This window comes from Neofelis nebulosa, chromosome 9 (assembly GCF_028018385.1).
Source record: "Neofelis nebulosa isolate mNeoNeb1 chromosome 9, mNeoNeb1.pri, whole genome shotgun sequence".
Classification (NCBI taxonomy): domain Eukaryota; kingdom Metazoa; phylum Chordata; class Mammalia; order Carnivora; family Felidae; genus Neofelis; species Neofelis nebulosa.
In genome coordinates, this window is record NC_080790.1 from 52,096,869 (window position 1) to 52,109,028 (window position 12,160).

The window sequence follows — 12,160 nt, forward strand, 5'->3', positions numbered from 1 at the left end:
CCCTCTGACCCTTCACTGTCCTGAACCCCCACTGCACCTCTGTCCCTGAGGTGGGAGCAGCCTCTACACTTGTAGGAGGCAGAAGCTTCTAGATTGCACATGGGAGGAAGCTGAGGGCCTAGACTGAGTAGTCAGCAGCTGCTGGTCTTGGCCATTCAGAGGAGCCAGGTGAGCCCAGCAGAGGGCACAAATGTTGCTTAGAAGTCCAAGAGACCTGTGGTACTTTCTTTGGCATGTGTTTCGAAGGTAAATCTCCCACTCCTCTTTAAGGACAGAGTGATCTTTAAAAAAAAAAAAAAAGTTCAAAGCTATTGTGACCCAGAAGGTGAGTTAGATGAGTTAGAGAGGACAATTTGGGGTAGGAAACTTGTAATGGAGATAAGCGAAGATGATGTCTTTGTGTCCCTTGTCACTTTGCTCTGTGAGCATCACGATGCACAAAAGGCCTTGACAGGGGGCATCTGGGTGGTTCAGTCAGTTAAGCGTCTGACTCTTGGTTTCAGCTCAGGTCATATCTCACGGTTTGAAAGTTTGAGCCCTACAGGGGCTCTGTGCTGAAGGCATGGAGCTTGCTTGGGATTTTTCTCTTCCTCCCTCTCTTCCCTCCCCAGCTTGTTCTCTCTCTCTCTCTCTCTCTCTATATATATATATATATATGAATAAGTAAACATAAAAAACAAAACAAAAGGCCTTGACAGGCTCTGGGAAGGTAAAGGACCACAGCCTGCCCTGCTCATCCTCTAGAGCTCTGTCCAGTGGACCAGATGCCTGAGGGCTATGAAGAGTGCTCCTGGATAGGTAGGAGAAAAAATAATTCGGTTCCTCCTAGGGGAAAGAGGGATTGAGATATGGGGAACCTTCTTGAAAGATTTACCTCTGGAGCATAAATTGGGAGCCATAGGGCCAAGATGCAAGGGAGCAGGACTGGGGACCCCTGGGTTTGAGTTCCAGTTCCATCACTTCCCAACTGTGTAGCCCCGAACCTGTGACTCCGCAGAGCTTGGTTTTCTCATCTTTAAAATGGGAATAATTTTCATACCAATCTCATGGTGTTTGTGAGGCTTAAGGACTAAATCTCAAAGGGCCCAATACATTTTGGCTTTAAAGAAAGCACATTTCTAAACAGTGTCCCATTTCAAAAAAACTTTTTTTCAATTTTTTATTTATGTTTTGAAACAGAGAGAGCAAGCAGGAAAGGGGCAGAGAGAGAGGGAGACACAGAATCTGAAGCAGGCTCTGGCTCTGAGCTGTCAGCACAGAACCCGACGCGGGGTGCAAACCCACAAACTGCGAGATCATGACCTGAGCCGAAGTCAGATGCTTAACTGACTGAGCCACCCAGGTGCCCCCCCAAAATATTTCTGAGTGAAGTGTGAACTGCATCCTAAGCAATTACCCAAGATTCCAACTGCCCTTTGGTGTCAGAATGTAAATGTTGGAATTCCACTTTGTCTCTGTCACTTGCCTGCTGCGTGCCCGTCTGTACGATGAGGAGGCTGTAATAGATGTTTCTAAAGTTCCTGTGGGTTTGGCATCATTGCTTCACGAATCCAGTGTCATTGCCCTTTGTCACTGGCCCGTGACAATGGGGACAGTTAAATGAGGGTTAAGGGAATGGGGAGAAGGCCTCCTCCTCCCAAGAGCCTGAATCCAGGAACAAGACCCAGATAGGAGAATTCTAGTCCTGAGCCAGCTTCTAGAAGGAAATAGGGTCTGTGCGTGCCCTGAAGCCCCAAACCCGAGTATCCAGAGGCTTCTGCAGCTCAGGTGCCATAGGGGTGAGTCACCCAGCTGGGAGTGGGGTAGGGAGGTGGGACTTGGGAAAACGTTCCCTTTGTCCTCCTTCCTTCCCCCACCTTGTGCTCCTGAGAGCAGGGCAGGGAGGCTGAGCAGGATCAAAGCTATGCACACCTCCCGAGACACGACGTTGGCATGTTTAGTCACCTGGGCCGAGCTCGGGGAGGCCGTCATGAGTGTAACAAGGACAGCATGCACACTCTCCCTCCCCTCCATCTTGCGGTGGCTTTAACGAGCCCTTGGGAAGCTATGGCCCTTGAAACAGATCATGTCCGTCCACGTCGAAAAGAGAGCATTATTAATAAGTTGCCCTGGGCACCCGGTAATGATTGTGAGCGGCTGTGAGCCAGGGTACACGAGGGCACTGCAACTTGAAAGGGAACATTTCCCAAAGGGAGGCGATAGGTCTTGATAATTGTTATAATAACAGCTCAGCGGGCCTGGGTTGGTTCCTTTCATCCTGTGAGGTCATAAATGGCTTTCTCCACCGGAGAAAGGACAGGGCCTCCACCCACCACAAACACCCTCTCGCCCGCACTCACCCAGCTGGGGATTTGCCCAGCTGTTATTTCTGAGCTGGGGAAACTTCGCGATTGTTAAAACAAGGTGAGCTAATCATGCCTGTGTGCGCCATTCTCCCAGGATGGGAGTGGAAATTCCACTTGTCAAGTAGGCTCTCGAGTCCTCTGCCAGGAAGCCTGTTCCATTATATTGGCCCAGTTTCCCCCGGTCTCTCACACAGACTCGCGGTGTGCAGTGTAGTTAACATTTGGTTTGCTGCGGGAGAGGCCCCAGATGCGTGGCTGATTCCCTTTCCTTTTCTCCTGTTCACGCTGGAAAAGGTGACAGTTGGGTCATGAGGAGGGAAGAGATAACACAACTTTGACCTTCCTCTTTGTGGGGCTCAGGGGCCTCTCCTCAGGACTCTAACAGGGCCAGCAGCCAAAGGGTGGGCTGGCACCCAGAGTGCCGGCGACAGGCCTTGTGCATGTGGTCTGGAGGATGTGTTGACGAAGGCTCTTTGTCTGCTACCTGTCTGCTTTCTTTTATGTTGGTTCGAGATGGCGAGATCACGAGAGCGTGGGCCAGCGTGTGCAGGTCTGGGACGGCAGTACCGTGGCACTCCCCCTCCCCCGTGAATTCTCCCACAGCGGAGGAAGCCACCTCCGGGGTCACCTGGTTTGGAAGACAGCAGGGTTCATCTCTACTTGGCTCCTGCCTCTACTGGGATTCAAAGCTGCCTCCCTACATCTAACATTTTCCCAACCCTTGGGTCTGGCCAGGTCCCCTCCTCAGCCTTCACTGGCCTTGCTGAGCAGCCACGGCCTCCCCTATAAGCCTAGTGGAAAACACACACCCCTGGCTTCCCTGTACATTTCAGTCTCTCCAGAAGCCAAGAAGCAGACCCGTGTTCCTGCCCTTGGGGAACTCAGGGCTCTCCCCTGCTACAAGGCTGCGATGGAACCCCGGCCACACCTGCTGCTGGAGGGAAAGGAAGAGTCATTTGGACCCTGCTCATGAGATGCTTATAGGACTGAGTTAAAGGCTGGGACAGGAGAGGACAGGCTGGCCTCTCTCAGTGTTGGATTTGGAAGTCAAGTGCCAAGAGAGAGCTATTTGGGAAAGCCAGTGTTTCAGTAACGACTACTCTTCAGCTAACATGCCCCACCCTACCTCCCTGATTCTCTTCGGATCTTTCTTTGTCCCTGCTTCTTTCTCTTGGTCTCTGTACCACTGTCTCTTTGCTTTCTGCTCAAGGCAGGCTCACAAAGGTGCCTGGATTGACAATTCTCCCACAACAACTGGATGAGTACATAGACTCAGCCTTGGCACAAAGAACATTCTTCTACCCTTTGTGGCCAGACCCCTATCTAAGACCGTATCAGCACAACGCCAGGGCAAAAGAATGGTCAGCTGACTCCCGGAGATCCATTTTCCAGACTGACACCAGCAAGCCCCTATCAGCGTCGGCTGTGACCTGACCTGGAAATGCCAACTTGCCGCCATTCCCCCAAATTCTGGACTATGCTGAAATGAAGCACCCTTGGCCCAGAGGTTATTATTATTATTATTCATCTGGGATTATCTACAATCACAAAAAAAGACGGAAAATAATTGCCTCCCAGAAGGGGGAAATCAGGGACTCCAAGACAGGAAACAACTGTGACCCAGGGTCAGTCTCAGAGGTGGCTGAGCCCAGCCAGGGGTGTCCTCTGACCTCTGCCTCTCCCACCAGGACTCTGTCTTGGCAAGTAGCGCAGGGAACAAAGGAACCAGCTTGGGTGATGGGGCAAGGTGGTGGGATGACAGGCAGAAAGGGGCATCCCAACCACTTATTCTTCTCCTAGGAATCCCCCGGGGTCTCAGCCCCAAGTAACCCAAAGGTCAAAGGTCAGGAGAGGCTCCGGCCAGGATGAGACCCCACAGCAGAGGGAGGACTCTTTTCCCAGATGCAAGCATCCTGTCTCTGCTTCCTGGCTGGACACACCTTGCCTCTTCTCTTGCTGGGGATTGTCCTTCTGCCTGAGGAGTTTTCGCACACAATGGTTGGCAGACTTTGGCATTTATTTTCATCACCATTTTAAAGCGAATGGCATTTGTCGCATTCCTTCCTGGCTGGCTTTGATGTGGGGCGATTTCCCACTCCCTAATGACAGGTGAGGAGCCGGCCAGCTAACACCCAGCACCTCTGGGCTGCCCGGCTATCCCTGCCAGATCTGGTTCCCACAGCTGCTGCTTGTTTTCAGTATCTATTTCGGGGACCTTAATTAAGATCCTCTTTAATGATGGAGAGGAACCTCTCCGGTGATTACCTCCTCACTTTTACAGCTCTCTCAGGCGCTTTCCCTTCCCTCCTCCTCTCGGCTCCCACAGTCTCCATGCCTCACCCAGCAGACATAGACGAGGACACGGCTTTTCCACAGGGCTTTGGGGGTTCGGGCCGCCCCCTCCCCAGACATTCCAGAGATGCTCAGGTGCCATAACAATAACATGTAAGATCGTTTTAAGGCCTGTGCCCTAAACAAGCTGCAAAACTACAGTGTAGCGTGGCACCTGGCACTCAGAAGGAATGTAGTAAATGTTGGTTTTGATGAGCGAAATGAGTAAAAAGATCGGTGTTAAGGGTGAGTTTAGTACTGAACAAAATATTGATATTTGGGGTGGGACACTTCTGATTTCCTGACTGAAAGCAGTGCTAGATTCTGGGCTTCTCTTCCCGAGCTAAGCATCTTTATCAGTCCAGAGATACAGAGGTCTGGTCACAAGCTGGGCTGTGTTGAGGCCAAGGGTCACATGGCAGGGAGAGTACTGGTCCAGGCTGTGGAATCCCTGCTTCGTCTGCCAAAGTTCTGTCCCAGGTCTTCCCTGGCTTCACTTTTTTTGTCTGCAGATTGAGGCCATCAATCCCAACCGCACAGGTAGACCATAAAGTGGTGGCAAGATTCTGCGTGTAAAAATGTCTGGCAAGAGCCCTTCCGGGTTGATCCAAGTTAAAGGTGAGACTTGGCTTTTCCTTCTGGAGGAAGAGGGGACTGGAAATCCCAGGAGTCCAGGGGCTTGGGCTGCAGCATCATGGAGCCCCAGATGGGCCTCCACCTGCTCTCGGTCCTCTCCCTGGCCCGAGGTCCTGCTTGTCTTCCTCCTCGGGTCTTGCCTCATCCCGCCTCCTTCCAGGCAGCCCTCCTGCCCCCACGTTCCACTACAACCCAACACTTAGCCCTGTCCATTCTGACCTTCTGTGGTGTCCACCTCACGTGGCCACATCGTATCCCTCCAAGGAGGTTACTACTTTCTTTTTTTCTTTTTTATTTTTTTTAACGTTTATTTATTTTTGAGACAGAGAGAGACAGAGCCTGAGCGGGGGTGGGTCAGAGAAAGAGAGGGAGACACAGAATCCGAAGCAGGCTCCAGGCTCTGAGCTGCCAGCACAGAGCCCGACGGGGGGCTCGAACTCATGGACCGCGAGATCATAACCTGAGCCGAAGTCAGAGGCTTAACCGACTGAGCCACCCAGGCTCCCCAGAGGTTGCTACTTTCTTAAAAGGAATCCTGGAATCCCAGAATGAACATTGAGGCCAGAGAGACCTAGGACTCATTCAGATCAACTCCTTTGTGGGAAATGCTGAGAACAGGCTCCCAAAGGTTGAAGGACAGGTTCAAGGCCACTCAGAGTTTCAGCGGCCAACTGGAGCTGCTGATGCCCAACTTCGTATTCTTTCCAGAAGACTTTGTGGCCAAGACTTGTACAGGGCAGCTTCGATGTATGGGAGGTGACGGGGAGATGTTTGCATGGGCATGTGGGGGTGAGTGAGAGTCTAACACCCCAGCCCTTAGCAAGGGGTGTTTAATCATCCCCCACTCCTGACTGAGTCCTCCAGTTTGACCCGCTCTGATCACAGAGTGGGCACTCTGCACAGAAGCTGTGAGCTTGGATCCCCATCCCTCTGAGCCTCAGTTTCCCCGTCTGTGAACTGAAGGGCTGTAGTGGGGAAACTCTTGGGTTCCCTCCAGCTGGGTCATTCCCTGGTACTATGAAGTGAAGCAAGAGATGTGGAGATCTCCACCCCCTTGCTTCACACCATCCTCACGAGTACCTGTCCACCGTGTGCACTGGCTGTCCTCCGGCAAGGCTGACCTGTCCTGACAAGATGGCTGGCTTTGGAGATGGGGTGGGCGTGGTGACTTATGGGCTAAGAGCCTGGAGATTTGAGTTCTGTTCCCTTGGTAGATATTCGCTTGTGACCTGGCTGTGGGAAAACCGTGGAATGATTCTGAGCTTGTTTCTTTTTTGTGTGTGAAATTGAGATAACAATTAGCCTCCAAACCACCCACCTCCGTGCGGTTTGGGTCAGGTGGACATTGGTTGTTCAATGTGCTCCACATTTGTGGATTTGCAAGGGTGTTTTAATCTGTGTCAAGAAAAATTTAGGGAAGATACCCAGGAGGACCACCAATGCATTTCTTGGACCTGGTTACGGTGCCGAGAACCTAGTTCTCAGGAGCTGGGGCTCTGAGGGGCGTGGAGGGGCTGGCAGGTCTGGAGCCTGTCTTGCAATTCAGGTCTTCCTGGTGCTCTATGCCTGGGCCTTGGTTTTTATTTGCCTAGCACCTTTCTTCCCAGGAACTAAGAGGAGGCACACTTCGTTATCTCAGAGCCTTTCAACACCCAGGGGAGTCGGGGAGGTAACTGGGATCCTTATCAGGGGTGGGGCACAGGGCTGGGAAAGGGCCCCTGCATCTCTGCTCTGCCTCCCATCAGTGGTCTAGAGTTTCTGGGGCAGCTGGATTTTAGCATTTGGGCCCAGGAGACACTGGCCTGCTATCTAATTATTGCCAGAAAGAAAGACTTCAGATCAAATACTCTATCAGCAGAGTCATTATTTTAGGTAGCTGTCATTATTTTTGGTGCCAGTGAATCATCCCACACAGGTCTTCTCACAGCTACCTTGGGTCGCATTTCACAAACGGTTTATCTTGGAAGGTATAGCAGGAAAGAAACTGCTCAAAGCCAGGCACCTATGGAGACTTTATTGACACTTAAAAAAAAGTGGGGTGATGTGTGGCTGGCTCTGCTTTAAAATGTTCCCAGGCTCAAGTCACAGGCCATATATTTCATTGGGCCCACCATTATTATCTGGGAAGAATCTTGGTCCTGGTTAGACCTCTTTGATTTTCACGAGAGGATGTCCAGCTTTTCACCGGTTGGACATTTGGTGGGTCATCGGGTCTCATGGAAAACTTCATCACTTAGAAGGGGCTTTGAGCAAGGCACCAGTCATGAGAACCTAGAGTCTCCCAGAATTTGTCTGAACCTGGCCTAGAGACACTCTCCTTTGACAGCATGACTTCAGAGATCTGCAGACGACACTCTCCACCATGTGCTCTAACATCTACTGATGGACCACATTAGGCCATCAGGACTCACATAGCTGCACTCAACGTCACGTGCCTGGCCCTCAGTTAACTGCACTTCACATCAGGCAGACTCCCTTACACCTCTCTGGCAAATGTAAGAGACAGCTCGCGGTCTGCTACAAAGTCATCTCTGAGGGGGGGGGGGGGGGGGGGGGGGCTCACGGTCTTATCTTCTGTCCTCTTTGGGAGGGGTTAAGGAGACATTTCTTTGCTTTCTCTGGGACATCAGGAATGCTGGTGCTTCTCATAGGCAAGTGGTTTGCTTTAATCTTGAGGGTCCTGGGAGCTGTGCAGCTGATCAGGTTTCGTTTTGGCACTGACTGTTAGAAGTTTCTGAGCCAAATTTGTGGCCCACCCCCAGCAAATGGATCAAAGTTTATGGTATGTTTATTTTGTATTAGTCCCATCCTTGGCTCCATTTTATGGCTTTACCCATGCTTTTACATTTTTTCTTTCTCACCTGCTTCTAATTTATGTCATCTTGCTGAATTTGATACATCTTTATATGCTGCCTTAAATCCTTTTGTGAAACAAAGAGGTATACAGACAGACAAACAAATGCATATTCTGTCTCGTCACTGGACAACATATGACAATTTTTGGCATGGGAAATAGGGTCTGTACAGCTCCTGCTTGTCCCCAGGGCCATCATTCTTCTACAAGACCAGCCAGATAAACTGAGCAAAGCCAAGTTTCTACTCTCCAAGGGGTGGGGAGTCAAAAGCAAATAAATAACTACACAGAAAGTCAGGAGATTTCAAGAGCTGTGAGGAAGATAAAGCAGGGTAGGGGGAAGAGGGCACAGAGAGCCCAGCCAGGGACCATCTTACCGAGAGGGGTTTCTGAGCAGAGCCCAGGGAAGAGGGGGAAGTATCGGGGCATCCACGGTGAAAGAGAATTCCAAGCAGAGAGACTGGTCAGTGCAAAGCTGAGAATGTTGGAGGAGTTCATGGAGGCCAGCACAGTAGGGGAGGACTGCGTGTGGAGGAGAGCAGGAGCAGACAGGGAGCAGGGACTCCATCCCCCAGGACCTCCCCAGCCACAGTAAATACTTGATGTTCTGCTGAGATGAGAAGACTCTGTGGGTCTGGGCATGGTCACCGTGGCCATAAGGGGCAAGAACGAAGGAGGCAGATGTGGAGGGAGGCTATTGCAGTGATCTGGATGAGAACTGATGGGGGTTTGCACTACAATAATGGCAGCAGAAGGGGTAAGAAGTGGTCAGACTCTGAGTCTTTCTCCATACCCTCTCACCAAACTAGAGGTCTGTTTGTTCTTCTTGTCTAGGTTCCGACCTTTTCTACATCGAACAGTGCAACCTGGCTGCTGTCCCCATCCTTCGCAGCTCGTCAGCTCTCCTCTGTGTGACATGGTGCTCCTGCAACCCTCATGCCTTTCGCTTCCACGACCCATCTCTTCTCCGTGTCTTCTCACCTGGCACAGAGCTCTGTCACAATCGGACCAGGCTTCTCTCGCACCACCCACCCTTTTCAGCTTAGTGCTTCAGAGCACTTTGTTTTTGTCCTTCTTATTCTCAAACATTGCTACACAATTTGCAGGGCCCAGTGCAAATAAAAATGGGGGTGCCAGTTTAAAAGTTACTAAGAGATTCAAGATGGCGACAGGAGAGCATTAAACCCAAACCACGGGGCCCTCCTGAGCACAGGGCCCTGTGTGGTCACACATCCACGAAGCTGGCCTTGCCCGTTCTGCATGCTCCCAGGACAATCTCATGCCCGCTGGCAGTAACCACCACACACGCCAATGACTCTCACATGCATCTTCTTTCTTGAGCCCCAGAGCCAATTGTTGGGCCAACCTATTGACATCAACACTTTGCCACTTTGCAGGCAACTTAGAAGCAGTACGTTCAAGACCGAACTCATTATCTTTCCCCCTGAAACCTGCTTTTCCTCCTGTATTCTCTATCTTGATAAATAGCAACATAATCCTCTGAGGTGCCCAAACCAGAAAGCTCTGAGTCATCTCTGACTCTACTGCTGCCTTACCCCCATATCCAATAGGTCTCTAGGTTTGAGTGATTATAGTTGCCTATTATCTCTGCTATCCATCGGCTCCTCAGCGCTCCAGGTCCCTGCCCTAGTTCCGGTGCTCACAGCTCCTGCTCCCTCTGCTTCAGGTGTCTCCTTATGCCCGCCCCCTTGTTTCCTAGCACCATCCATCTTTCTCTACTGTGTCACCACAGTGACGTTTCTAAAACACAAAAATCAATTGCTTCACTCCCATTTCTACAACTTCCAGAGTCTGCAGAACAGTTTAAACTCTGGCATTGCATGCTGGCTCTTCGTAATGTATTCTCTGCCTACTACCTGCATCTCCCAGCCCTGACCCTGGCCAATACCCTCCACACTGCAAACGGTGCCAGGGATCCAGCTATCCTTGTCCACCCCCCAACAGGCCAAACACCTTCACACTACTTACCTGTGCACATCCTGTTCTCCCCGCCGGGTGCCAACCCTGTGGCTCCCTCTGACCACCATGCTCCTTCTGGACCTTTATGATGCAGCTCTAGGAGGTCAGGTTGAGTCTTCCACCTCCCAAAGATGCACTAAAAAGACCCAATAGGCTAAGAGTTAGAAAAAGTCCAGAGCAGAACCGACTGAGGAGGCTGTCGTGAAAATGGAAGGCATTTATAGGAATTTCTGGAAGAAATGAAGTGATAAGATCATATTAAAGGGACAGCTGATTAGTACACAGGTGAGCAGACAATACAGGTGAAGAGGATACTCCCTTGAAGTTAAAGGTGAGGGTATTCCCAACAGCACTTCAAAGGACTTGATGCAGCAACAGGGATAGCTAATGGATATGCGGTGGGATAGTCTCACTTGGCAAATTGAAAAGACATGAACTGCAAACTGGATCACTTCCCCCCAGTGAGAGTGGCAAGCTCATGTTGTGTGTGTTCCTTACCAAGTCTCAGTGTGGACTGAAGAATGAAAAGGTGTGGCAGGGCCCCAGCGAACTCTGAGCCGTACCACAAATATGGAGAACTGAAAGGAGTCTGAAGGATGGTGAAATTCCCTAAGGCCCTCAGCACCCACAGAGACAACTCCTTTTCATCTTCCTGTTGACACTGTCCTGTTGACATCAATGGCTTTGCTAGAAGACAGGAAGCCAGCAGCAGGGAGCGACATGATGGTCTTCAGGGCTTACCCGAGCTCCTCACCCCAGCTGTTGGCCAATGCTCTCCAGACCATGAAGTTACTACTAGGAGCAGAATGCACAGCACCTGAGCATGAGGATGGGCGCCCTCATAGCCCTGAGCCTTTTAACTGAGAACTCTGGCCTGCTGCTCTGTTCCCAGCCCACCTCTCCTGAAAGGAAGCCACCATCAGTGTGGTGGCTCAGTTCCCACCCCAGGCAAACCCCACCCCCGGAGCCTAGCAGCTATCACAAACCTACCTTTTCTAGGGGAAATGAGGGTGATCTGGAAATCTATACCTGCCCAACTGATGTTCTCATGTGAGAGACAGAGAAAGGCATTATTTGGACCTAGAAGTCAAAATATCTGTATGCCCCTTCTGGAAGGGTAGGGTGGAGGGGCTGGAGAGAAACAAGATGAAAATGAATCAGAGAAAAATAAATCCAGGCAAAGGGAAGATTCAGGATATAAGAAATAGTTTAATCCAAATAAATTTGTTAGTAATGGGATTTAGAAATTTAATGCAAGTATCATGGAAGGATTATAAAAACAAAAACATACCTGTAAAAATCTAGGGAATAGGAAGACATGGGAAGAAGACAATCAGAAAAAGCATATTAAAATTTTCACTTTGTTTTTTGAGATAGTGGTTATTTATTGATGTGGATATTTTATTCAGATTTATTTGTTAAAATTTAAAGATAACCAATGGTAGGATAGATATAGGATGTAGGACTTTGAAACTACTGGAGAATAAAAGGTACCAAAAACTTGTCCAGTAAAACGTAGAAAAGGGAAACCAGGAAATATCAATAAACAGAAACCAGAAGACAAAATGTAAAGGCATGAGATCAAACATAAAAGTAACAACAGTAAGCATAACTAAGTTAAACTCTCTATTAAAAAAAGCATCTCAGGGGCTCCTGGGTGCCCCAGTTGGTTAAGTGTCTGACTCTTGATTTTGGCTCAGGTCATGATCTCACAGTTCATGGGATCGAGCCCCCTATTGGGCTCTGCGCTAACAGTGAATTGCCTGCCTGGGATTTTCTCTCTCCCTTTCTCTGCCCCTCTGTTGCTTGCACTCATGCGTGCTCTCTCTCTCTCTCTCTCAAAATAAATAAATAAACTTAAAAAAAATCTCAGATTGGCTCTAAAAGCCAAATCCAGTATTGTGCTGTCTATAAGAGAAACACATAAACCAAATGGATACAGAATGTGAAAAATAATGATATGAACAAAGATAAATTGGGAATTGCACGTGTGTGTGAGAGAGATGGGGATGCA

The 12,160-nt window shown here is 49.8% G+C and overlaps 1 long non-coding RNA gene across 1 annotated transcript; it reads left to right on the forward strand.

The window, feature by feature from the left end:
- The first annotated feature begins 2,052 nt into the window (after window positions 1-2,052).
- LOC131484925 (uncharacterized) lies at window positions 2,053-11,922 on the forward strand. Its single transcript, XR_009248504.1, has 3 exons — window positions 2,053-2,403; window positions 5,189-5,294; window positions 9,001-11,922. It is a non-coding gene; the product is annotated as an uncharacterized LOC131484925 (long non-coding RNA).
- The last annotated feature ends 238 nt before the right edge of the window (window positions 11,923-12,160 follow it).